Genomic DNA, 12,184 nt, shown 5'->3' with positions numbered 1-12,184 from the left:
CCGTTGACGTCCCTCATGCCGCCCCCGCCGCAGGCCGTGATGGCCGGCCATGGAGGAAGTTCGGCGGCCTGAATGATGCCTCTCGATCCAGTTTTGGGAATTCATTTTTTCTTTCTTTCTTCTTCTTCTTCTTCTTCTTCTTCTTCTTCGATCTGCACCTTATCAAAGTTGATTCGATTGTTTCTGATTATTTCTTGGTGATATGTTCTGTGATCGAGATCACAAATGTTGGATCCAATTTGTGTTCTATCTTTCTGGGTATGGGTAAAACGGATAATGGATAAATTATGGGAAGGGTAGATTTGGGGATTGCGTTCAATGGGTACTGGGAAGGCAAACACCGGGTAAACCCATACCCTCCCCAACGGCATCCTGAGACCAACACCCGCGTTCGACCCCTGGGTGAAGCAAAGTACAACGGGTGTTGCACGAGCCGCTTGCGCGGTGTTAGTGCCGCCGGCTCGACGACGATTCCCGGGTCCGAGGCGGTTTCCGGGGCTGACTCAGCCCCCTGGCCCGCAAGCTTAGCCCTCGGGAGATCTTCTTCTTTCTCGGCAACAAGCACCGAGCTGACCACCTGGTCAGTCGCCGCTATGTATAGTAGCAGCGGCTCGCCTGGCTTGGGGGCGACGAGGATTGGCGGCGACTTCAGGTACTGTTTGAGATTCTTGAATGCCGTCTCAACCTCAGGGGTCCAATCGATTGGGCCCTTTTTCTTCATCACCTTGAAGAAAGGCAGGGCGCGTTCGCCCAGCCTTGAGATGAAACGCCCCAGCGCGACTACGCAGCCGTTGAGGCGCTGAACGTCCTTCACCCTGCGGGAAGCCTCCATCTTCTCGATAGCTTCTATATTCTTTGGGTTGGCCTGAATCCCCCTGTGCGAAACCAAGAAGCTCAGAAGTTGCCCCGAGTCTACACCAAAAATGCATTTCTCAGGGTTCAACTTGAGCTTAATCCTGCGGAGATTATCAAATGTCTCCCGCAAGTCATCAATAAACGAGTCCCCACGCTTTGTCTTGATGACGATATCATCCATTTAGGCCTCAATGTTCCGGCCTAGCTGGGTCCCAAACACTCGCGCAATGCACGCTGGAATGTCGACCCCGTGTTTTCCAACCCGAAAGGCATGCATGTGTAGCAGTAACAGCCAACCGGGGTGATGAACGCCGTTTTTTCCTCGTCCTCGACTGCCATCTTGATCTGATGGTAGCCAGAAAAAGCATCCAAAAAGCACAACAAATCGCAACCGGCAGTGGAATCTACTATTTGATCAATGCGAGGTACATGGAAAGGGTCTTTTGGACATGCACGATTAAGATTGGTAAAATCAACACACATGCGTAATTTATTCTCCCCTTGGGCACTACAACTGGATTTGCTAACCAAGTGGGGTACAGTACTTCCCTGAGAGCCCCCGCAGCCTTCAGCTTGTCCACTTCTTGCTTGATGAAGTCTTTGCGCTCCTGTGCTTGCTGGCGGATCTTCTGCTTGACGGGGCGGGCGTCTGGACGCACGGCAAGCCGATGCTCGATTACCTCCCTAGGGACTCCGGGAAGATCCGATGGTTCCCAAGCGAACACGTCGGTGTTCTCCCGGAGGAAAGTGATGAGAGCGCTTTCCTATTTGGCATGGAGGTTCGCACCGATGGTGACGGTGCGCTCCTCGTTGCCGGCCTGGAGGGGCACCTTCTTCACCTTGGCGGCCTCCTCCTTGAGCTTCTGGCCCTTGCCGGAGCGCGAGCTCGAGCTTGTGCTTCCCCCGGCAAGCTGCTGCGGGGTAACACGAGCCTTCTTCGTTGCGGGGCAGTTGCCCGGCAGCGAGCCTTCGCTTCCGGTGACGCCTTCGTCACTGGAATCGGCTACGGCGGCGGCCTTGACGACCTCGCCGACACACGAAGCCGCGTCCTTGAGGTCGCACTTGATGGAGAGAACTCCGTACGTGGACGGCATCTTCATCACATCGTAGGCGCAATGAGTTGCCACCATGAACTTGATTAGCGCCGGCCGACCAAGGATCCCGTTGTACAGCAATGGGTATGACCCACGTCGAACACGAGGTGCTCGGTCCGAAACGCTTCCCGGGACCCGAAGGTAATCGGTAGCGTGATGCGCCCCAGGGGGCGCACGATCCCGGGGTTCACTCCCCGGAATGGGTCGGTGGGCTTCATCTGCTCCAGCGGCAGCTGAAGCATCTCCACCAACCTGGCAGACATGAGGTTTAACCCTGCTCCGTTGTCCACCAGCACCTTGGTCACCGTCATGTTGTTGATGATCGGTGAGACCACGAAGGGCAAAACACCTGACCCCAGCTGCCGAGCTGGGTGATCGTCGGGGCTGAAAGTGATCGGCACGTGCAACCACTTCAGCGGCTGTTGCTGCATCCGGGAGGGCTCGGGGTTCTCCTGGCCCTGCGAGGTGGGCTGCACGTGGTGTGATCACGTGTGCGCCGCTGGGGCACCATGCGGGTCGATCCGGGGGTCGTCAGCCCGCTTGGGGGGCATGGCGACGGATTCTGTCGTCAGAGAAGACGAAGCTGACGTATCTGCAGACGATGGCGCCGGCGGTCACCGGCGAGCTCTCCACACGCAACCCCCTACCTGGCGCGCCAGATGTTGTAGCCTGGGGCTTAGACACCGGGGATGCGAGGCACCCCCATTTTGGTTCGGCAGTGGGCGTTGGGGATCGCTCCGGCGATCGCCGGCGAGGCCAATGTCAAGCGTGAAGATGCACAAGACCATGTTCCCTAGGTTTAGGCCACCCTGAGGTGCAAAACCCTACGTCCTGCTTCTAAGCTTGTAGTAGCCAACTAACTCAGGTTTACAAGTTGCCGGGGGAGTCCCCGGGAGCTCCCTCCTTTCCTACTAAGTGCTACTTGCTATTGCTGGGATAAATCTAGTAACAACCGAACCCCACCCTCCGACCGTTGGCGATGGTCCTCCTTTTATACTCAAGGGGATACCACAGGTGCTTCGATGCATGGGTGAAAGTGTCGAGCTTAGACCCTAGGCAGCTTGCCCTCCAAAGCACTGTACCCAGGACAGTATGTACCTTGGATTCACAGAGAGCCACTCACTGTGGGCTGACTTGACAAGGAACCACCCTTCTGTCGAAGCACTTAATGCTCGTGCCACACTCCTCGCCCTGATGAGTCCCGCACACAGGTAGCCTGCCAGGGCGGCCACATGGCGCAGACGCTCTGCCTGCTGGGCACCGGCCCTGTCGTAGGCGCTAGTGCCCGGGAACACCCTCCCAGCAAGTGACCTTCCCGGGGGGCGTTCTGACCAAGATTCCCTTGCCGCCTTCCGGGGTAACCCCCGCAGCTCGGCTAGTCCTGCTGGGCCGGTGACTTTCCGGGCAGCTCGAGCGGTGCTACCCAGGGTGCTGTCCTTGCGGGAAGCACGTGGAACGACCCACGCGTTAGGTAGCGGTGGTACCCCGGGTGCCACTGTGCGATACCTGCCGTTACTGGACTGCTTCCCTTATGTGTATCACGCTTCCAGAAATAAGCAATATGATGATCCGTGCATGATGCGCTCTCTACGAATGACTGGATTCAGTTTCTTTGGCCGCGGATTGATGCCCGTTGGCTTATTGAATTTGTAGAGAAAGGAATAAGAGCATCTTCAGCAGTGGCCTTAAAACATGGCCCCTACTGTTGTTTAGGGGCTTCTCTTTGAATTTTTTAGCCCCTATTTCAACTCAATCTTCAGCAGTAGCCCCTAATATCAGCCCCTATTTAGTTTTGCTATTACACTGACTAGTGGGACCCACATGTCAGTGGGTCATTTCTTTTTTTTCTCCTCTCATCTTCTTCCTTTGGTCTCATTTTCCCCACAACATCACATGCAATTCACAGAGGAGATGGGGCGCCAAATAGAGCACCGCCGGTGGGGGGGGGGGGGGCAAGGAGCAGGCCCGCTGCGTGGAGGCAGAGTGGGGGCCGGCGGGCGCCACCGTGCAGGCGGGCCGTGCGGAGGCATAGCAGGGGAACGCGGGCATCAGAGGAAAGGCAGGGGTGGCCTTGTGTGGCGGCGCCGAGGCGGAGCGGAGGCCGGCGGTCGCGGCCAAGGGGCACCGGTGCAGCCTTGGGAAGTAGAGGAGAGGCACGTGAGGGCGCCAGCAAGCACGGCCGGGTGCGATGCGAGGTCGTGCAGGCCGTCGGCGTGGAAGCAAAGGACCTGCAGGGCGGCGGCTAGGGTGGTGCGGTGCAGGCGAGGGCGTTGGGGTGGAGGTGGCGGCGGGATTTGCCGCCGACGAGGGGAAGCGGCCGGAGGAGCTGGGCAACGGGTTCTGTCACGGGAGGACGAAGGGAGGCATGCAGATGGAAAGCTGACGTGGCAAGAGTAGGGGCCTCCCTTGGAAGCCCCTGTGAATGAGGGCTTGGGAGGTAAATATAAGGGCCTTTCCACTTTCGGGACCTTAGGAGGGGTCCTGCTAAACATGATTTTTTTGTTTCGGCTCTTAAAAACGGAGCAGGGGCCTGATGAAGATGGCACGCTTCGGGAACGTTACGTCATCAAGCGTTTGGACGACAACAAATCTGTCCAATGCCACAGGCGCTAAAACCAGCTAACTAAATGCCCGTCTAATACTTCTTTGACGTGCAGAACCGCTTGAGGCATCGGACTCCTAAGCATGTACAATGCAAGATGCCTAGGTGGGTGTTTAGAAAAATTAACCGGTTTTTGTTAAGCACCGATGCTTATTTAGACTAAGCAGATGTCTAACTTGGCACCTCCTCTATACAAATAAGCACTGGTGCTTAAAAAAGTATTTGGTTTATTTTCGTAAGCACCTGTCTTAGCACCTTGTATCGTACATGCTAATCACGCGGCGACCCCTGTGCACAGCCCGAGAAAGGTGCATGGAATTGTATAACGGCCGGTTTTACATGTACTATTCGATGAAACCACATCTAGATCGATCAGCAGTGGATAAAACGCACTGGCACTAGAAAGGATCGGACTACCTAGGTACAGAATTTCCCTTTTGTTGTGGGAAATGAATTGGTTGGAAAGTCCAATGGCCGGTGAAAAGAAGGGGATTCATTAGCTCGCTATTTTGTATGTATCGGTGAAATGATCGAGAGAATCAATCAAAATTATTCGATGGGCTGTAGAGAAAATTCCTTGAGGCTCTATAAAAATGGGATCCCTATGAAAATTTAGAAGGCCGTCGCTTTAAGAAAAAAATCTGAATATAATGATTTTGAATATCGATTTCTCGGTAATAAAACGTTCACCTAACTTTGAATTAAGACATGCAATTGTCTTATCCGAAGTTCTTCTGTGCAACTCTCCTCCTAAAACATTTATTATAATATTGTTATATAGATGGGTGTACCAAAAGCAATCCTCGGTCAGGAATGCTTCAGTACACACCCTCGTAAAAGTTTAAGGAGATTTTTGTCTTTCATTCCCCTTGTTCCTGGAAGCCGGCGTGGTTGATGCATGAGACCAGCCGGCGCGAAGTCTTGGAAAACGAGACATTTTAAGTCTCATCCAGAAAATACAAAATTGAAACTGATGACAAGTCATATAGAGACTTCCGTTTAATGTTTTCTATCTGGCGACAGTGTGGTGCCCACCTTTTCCATTTCTTAATTGTTTTCGATCCGGGGCTATGGCTGTCCGTTCCCTAGAGAATTTGAGATTAATCTTGTTGGGTTCGTTGCAAGGAAAATAAAAAATTTCCTACGAGAAGTGCGGAAGAGAGTCAAGATAATATCTACTAGATGTAAATAACGAGAAGGATTATGAGCATCATACCCTCGTAGACCACAAAGCGTTACGATCACGAGATCGTTGTTGGCGTAGTGGTATTTTCGATGAGATCGATCTCAATGCCGAACGTATGGCACCTCTGTAACATCCCAATTTTTTCAAAACTCTTCATATGCATTGCATATCATAACCATCATGTCACCTTTGCATTTGAACTCTTTCAAAACTATAAAATTTACCCAGAAAACTTTTTTGCAAAGATGCCTTTATTTGATTTTGGACCTTTATCTTGCTTTTGAGTATTTGCATTTTAACCCGTGAGGGTATTGTGGTAAAAAGGGATTTAGTGCATATATAAAGCTATCCCATAAGTTAGATTTTGAAACTATTTTGAAAAATAATTTGCTTTGATAGCCTAAGGGCCCCAAAAGCTACTTTATAGGCAAATGTATTTTTAAATATTTTATTTTGAGGAAATTCTTGTTCCAAAAGTTAGATCATATGAAAAAATGATTTTAAAAAAAAATTTGCATTTTATTTGGAGTGATTTGGAGCTCCGAATCAATTTTGAGGTGCAAAATCAGAAAATAGATAAAAGAAAAGGAAAAACCGAAGAAAACCGGTCAAACCGGACCGAACCGGACCAGCCCAGCCCGAACCGCCCGGTTTCTCTCACTGACCGGTGGGACCCGCGCGTCATCTTCTCCAACTGCCTCCGGATTCCATGCCCTGCACGACTCCGAGTCGCCCACGATTCCGTTCCGATTTCTTCGCGCACGAGCCTCCAACTCCAAATCCTTGCGCGTCACCCCGAAGCCCTCGCTTTTCTCCTCCACTTTCCCAAACAGCTCGCCCAATTTCGCTTCGGTTAGAGATTAATTTCTCGCCAGAGTTGCTCTCTGTCGTCGCCGTTCTTCGCGTTTGGTCGCCGCTCCGGTGAGCTTCTTCCATGTCCGACCACCTTCCCGTTCTCCCCTCTCCCTAGCGCGTCCGGTGACGCGTTCACTTTTGAGTTTGCCCGCCGCCGTCTGCCTTCTTCCCCAGCGCCGGCTGCCCGCCGCCCGCGCCGCGCCCGCTTGCCGCCTGCCGCCTGCCCCGCGTGCCGGCCGCTGTCGCCGCGCCCGCGCGCACCGCCTGCCTCCGCCTCTCGCTCCGCCTGGCCGCGCCGCCCGCTCGACCCGCCTCCGCGTTGCTCGCGCCCTTGCGCCGTCGCGCCGCCCGCCGCCACCGCCGTCCGGCGAGCTAGCCCTGCCGGCCAAAACCCTAGCCCCGGGCCAATCCCGCCATGCCACGTGGCGGAATCTTTTTTTTATTTTGTTTTATTTCGGCCGAATTTGATAATGCATTTTTGCAGAAAAGCTCCTGTAACTTCAAAGCCTCATATCTTTCAAACCGTTTGTCCAAAAATTGTGATCCGCACCTTTCTGGAATCGTCACAATGTGTAGAATATTTTCGCGCTGTTTAATTTCAGTTTTGAACAACTTAGATAGAAGCTATTTACAGAATGATTGAATATGGTTTAAATTTCAAATGAATTGTTTCAAAATAGTTTTGAGCATGTTATCTTGATGTAAAATTATTTAAACTTGTTCTCTGTCCATTAGGACAAGAAAAGAAATTATTTTGTGTATAATCATGACATACAAGTTAAATATTGCTCTATGTTGCAAAAGCCGCACAATCTTTTGTTTTAAATCCTATCCATGTATCATGCATATTAATTACCACTTTGATGTGGTATATTCTGTCCAAGGCATTTGAAAAACTTTTCAAAACAGAAATGAAACTTTTTACTTTAGAAGTAACCTTTGTGTGCATCATCGCATGGCTTTTGTATTGAATGTTCTGTTTATTGTGTGTGTTCCTTTTATTTTAGATTGTGTGGAGTGTAATCCTTGTTGTTGCGAAGAGTGCGAGAACAACCACAACCTTGGACAAGGCAAGTTCACTTTGATCATTCTCCTAAATATTTTTACTATGCACTAGATGTTTTATTAGTTGCATCAGGAATATTACTCGTACTTCTATGCTAGCTATAAATCTCAGGTAGTCTAGTTTACCCTCGCCATTACCTTGCTACCAAAATTGCCATCGATTGTAGTTGAATGCTAGGCTATGGTAGTATCGTGGGGAGATAACTATATTATGATATTGTTATGCCTTTGGCGATATGAAATGTTTTGATAGAACTAAGGCAAAACAATTAATTCAATGAACCGTCCTGGGTGGACTGCTTTGAAGATTTTGAGGATTAGCGGCGTCAGGACCATTTCTATGGGTCCCTTTGAGTCGAGTTCCTGTGGATTCAGGAATGGATTGTCCATGAACGTCTCTCCCGTGGATTCGGAGAGCGCCTACGTTGCAAATGTGGAATGCCACCTGGGGTAACCGAGACTGGACTAGTTTCCTATTTAGAAGCTTCCAGTACAACCACAATGCTATATGGGCTCTGGCGTAACAAGAGTAAGTTGTATGAACCTAAACCCGAGGAATTGTACTGAGGTAGCCGTGTAGGGGGAGCGTGATTCTCTCGTGGTTTAGGGAATTACCTCTGAAAATCTCGTAATCGATGCCGTTGTTACTCTACCCGGACAGCAAGGGATTAACACGTCGGTTTCTTGTGGGTAAAGTTTACAACCTCTCGAGAGTGTCAAACTAAGTACTTAACCGTGTCCCCGGTTACGGACAATCTGAGCAACTAGATATTGGGGCTGTAAGGAAAGTCTCACTCATTCCAATTTCTTAAATAAAATGAATGGTTTGAACAGGGTAGGGGCACTTGATGAATCCATTTCAATGTGCTCTAGGTTAATAGGAGCATGGGTGTGTCTACCCCGTGTCCAATAGTGATAAAATTCTATTTGATTAAAAGATAGGATTCAGTAACAAAACTTTTATGCAAATAGCTTGAACCCCACTTTGCCACATTATGCATATATTTGGAAGACTCTGGTATAACTCCTAGTGAATTTTGCCAATACATTCAATGTGTTGACCCTAGTGGCTGCATCGTTTAATGATGCAGGAAGTTCCGACGACGAGTAAGATGTACCTTCTGCATGTTTGGGTTACGGGCTTACATTCCAACACGCTCTCACCGTGGTGTTGATGTGCCCTTGTATCTTTCGTTTTCCGCTGCTTAACAGTTTTTTTATTTCCAGCTAACCCGTGAGGTTATGCGAGTTGTAAGTACCTTTTAAATTCTGGATGATTCGTTGTAATATTGAGACCTTTGTTCTATGATATTACATCTTGAAACTGTGTGTGCTAGTGAGTCGATCCAGGGATTAGCGCTAAAGCACAGAGATCGAACCCGTGTACGGGAGCGGTCGCTTCAACCTCCTTGGTATCCACACGTACGGCTTGATGTCGTCTCCTCCTTCTTGATCCAGCAAGACGAGGGGGAGAGGTTGACGAGATCCCGGCAGCACGACGGCGTAGTGTAGGATATGATGGAGAGCTCCGCGGGCAGGGCTTCGCTGCGCACGGGAGAGAAGGAGAGGGGCTCAAGGGAGAGAGATCCAGCAGAGGGCTTGGTGTGTTCTCTCTCCCCCTGCCCCTCCCCTTTATTTATATAAGGGGTGGTGGCCAGGGTTTGCCCCTCCTCCAAGGAGAGTCTAGGACCGGCCAGGGGAGGGAAAGGAGTCCCGGGACTCTTTCCCACGTGAGGGCTCCCCATGTACGTGGTTTCCATCTCGTGGTGGAGTCCCCCACGGTTCCCTCTCCTAATTAGATTGCTCCAATTAATTCATATAAAGGCCCAATTAAATTCTCAGAAATATTCCGGAACATTTCAGAACATTCCGAGAACTTCCGGAACCTTCTAGAATATTCTCGGCCAATACCGAAAATACCCCGAACTTTTCCGAAACCCTGAAACAGCTTTTCCATATATAAATCTTTATCTCCGGACCATTCCGAAGCTCCTCGTGATGTCCCGAATCCCATCCGAGACTCCGAATCAATATCCGATATCACCATCTATTATCTCATCGAAACCTAATGACATTAAGCGTTAAGTGTGTGACCCTACGGGTTCGAGAGCATGTGGACATGACCGAGACACCTCTCCGATCAATAACCAATAGCGGGACCTAGATGTTCATAATGGTTCCCACATATTCCACAAAGATCTCATCGGTTGAACCACGATGTCGAGGATTCAATTAATTCGGTATTCAATTCTTTTTGTCTCGCGACATATTACTTGTCTGAGATTTGATCGTCGGTATCACCATACCTAGTTCAATCTCGTTACCGGCAAGTTCTCTTTACTCGTACCACAATATAATATCCCTGTGACTAAACACATTAGTCACATGCTTGCAAGCTCAATTCAATAGGATGTTATATTACCGAGAGGGCCCAGAGATATCTTTCCGTCACATGGAGTGACAAATCCCAATCTTGATCCATACAACCCAACAAGGACCTTTCGAGATACCTGAAGAACACCTTTATGATCACCCAGTTACGAGATGACGGTTGATGTCCACAAAGTATTCTTCCGGTACTAGGGAGTGGCATGATCTCATGGTCTAAGGAAATGATACTTGACATAATAAAAGCATTAGCAATTTAAACTTAAGTGACACGATCAAAAGCTATGCTTAGGTTTGGTTCTGTCCATCACATCATTCTCCTAATGATATGACCTCGTTAATAAATGACAACACATGTCTATGGTTAGGAAATCTTAACCATCTTTTAATCAACGAGCTAATCTAGGAGAGGCATATTAGAGACACGGTATTTGTTTATTTATTCACACATGTATTTAGTTTCCTGTTAATACAATTATAGCATGGATAATAAACATTTATCAAGAACAAGAAAATATGATAATAACATATTTATTATTGCCTCTAGGACATATTTCCAACAAATCTTACCAGTGAATTGTCGATATACTACGGAGTACTAGTTTACAACGAATGTTCGTCTTCAAGACCAACTTGACATGTGACGTTGTATTGGTCATATACTCATGTATATGATGTACGGGGTCGTTAGTGAAGTCATTGGTTTTATTATCAATGTTTGTCTTGAAGTGACCAACTTGACATGTGACTTCTATATTGGTAAATGATCATGCATATATATGACGGGTCGTTAGTGGGGTCATTAATTAGTATCTTCAGGGTTGAATTTCCCTAAAAACAAATTTAGGGTTGAATTTCCCTCAAAAAAAAACTTCAGGGTTGAATAGGTTCTTTCCTTAACGAAGATAGACATGCTTCGGAAATTTGTCATCCAAATGAGTAAATTTCTAATTATCTATTACTCCCTCTGATCCATATTAATTATCGAAATATTACATGTATCTAGACGTTTTTTAGTCATAGATACATCAATATTTGAGCAAATTTGATATGAACATGATCAACATGGATACGACCATCAGAACCCTATTTATCAGAGTACTTAATAACAATTATAATAAGGTGAATTCAATTATGAATTGTGTCCAATATATTATTTGCAAAGAGGCAGAGCTGCTATCTTGTGTGATCTTGTTATGTAGGCATCTTATTGAACTCTACAAGTCCAAAGTAAAGATGAGGTGTGATAGCATTCAGCGGGAGATGCAAGGTGAAGCCTATTAAGTATACTTTCCAACAAATCAAACAGCACATGATTCGGAGCTTGCTAGAGAAAAATATCACGAATGAAAGTTGAATCCGATTCGGGTCCGAGCTCTCAGGAGACCCGAATGTTTTTTAATCACCCAGGTCGCATCCGGAGTCCAAATCAAGCAAACAAGTACTTTTTGGAAAGGTAATTACAAGACCTTTCCAACGGATCTGGTGCCACAAGGAGATTCGACGCATGCTGACCGTGGCGGACAAAACAAGCTGACAGATCTGTTTTTATGTTCTGAAAGTTGTTGTAGTTTGTTAGGAAAGTTAGAGATAGACTTGGATTTCGCCCACCTCCTCAAGGTGGACCAAAATAACATCTTCCTACTCCTTCATATACTAGATGTGTTCCCCAATGGAGTCTTGGGTTTTGTTTAGTTAAAAGTTAGCCATTGCTGCTATTTCGTGTAATCGCGTGTGTCGGTTAGACCACCTGCTTTACCGCTTTCGGAACCCTAACTTATCATCTCGTTGAGACATCAATTTAATACAGTATATTCGCAATTTAAGATTGTATTTGCTATTTATCTTGTTCTTGCTTGTTCTTCGATTGCTTGCAGGAACAAAGACCTTCGTGGTCAGGTTGATCGTGCCCTTGTGTGATCAATAACTCTCTAGAGTTGGTGTATCAATTGCTAACTCGCAGCCTTCCAGGCCGTAGTCGGATCGTCAACGTCACCTCCTACCCCAATCGATAGTTACCAATCTCATTGAAAGATCATGCCACCCTCGAGCCATATCAAATTTTGAGACTATTAATATGGATCGTAGGAAGTAGTATCTATCAAATTGGAGTTGGTGGTGATGGTTGGGCGTCGTACG

Source organism: Brachypodium distachyon, chromosome 4, assembly GCF_000005505.3.
Source record: "Brachypodium distachyon strain Bd21 chromosome 4, Brachypodium_distachyon_v3.0, whole genome shotgun sequence".
NCBI classification, from domain to species: domain Eukaryota; kingdom Viridiplantae; phylum Streptophyta; class Magnoliopsida; order Poales; family Poaceae; genus Brachypodium; species Brachypodium distachyon.
Note: the sequence above shows the minus strand (reverse complement) of the source record.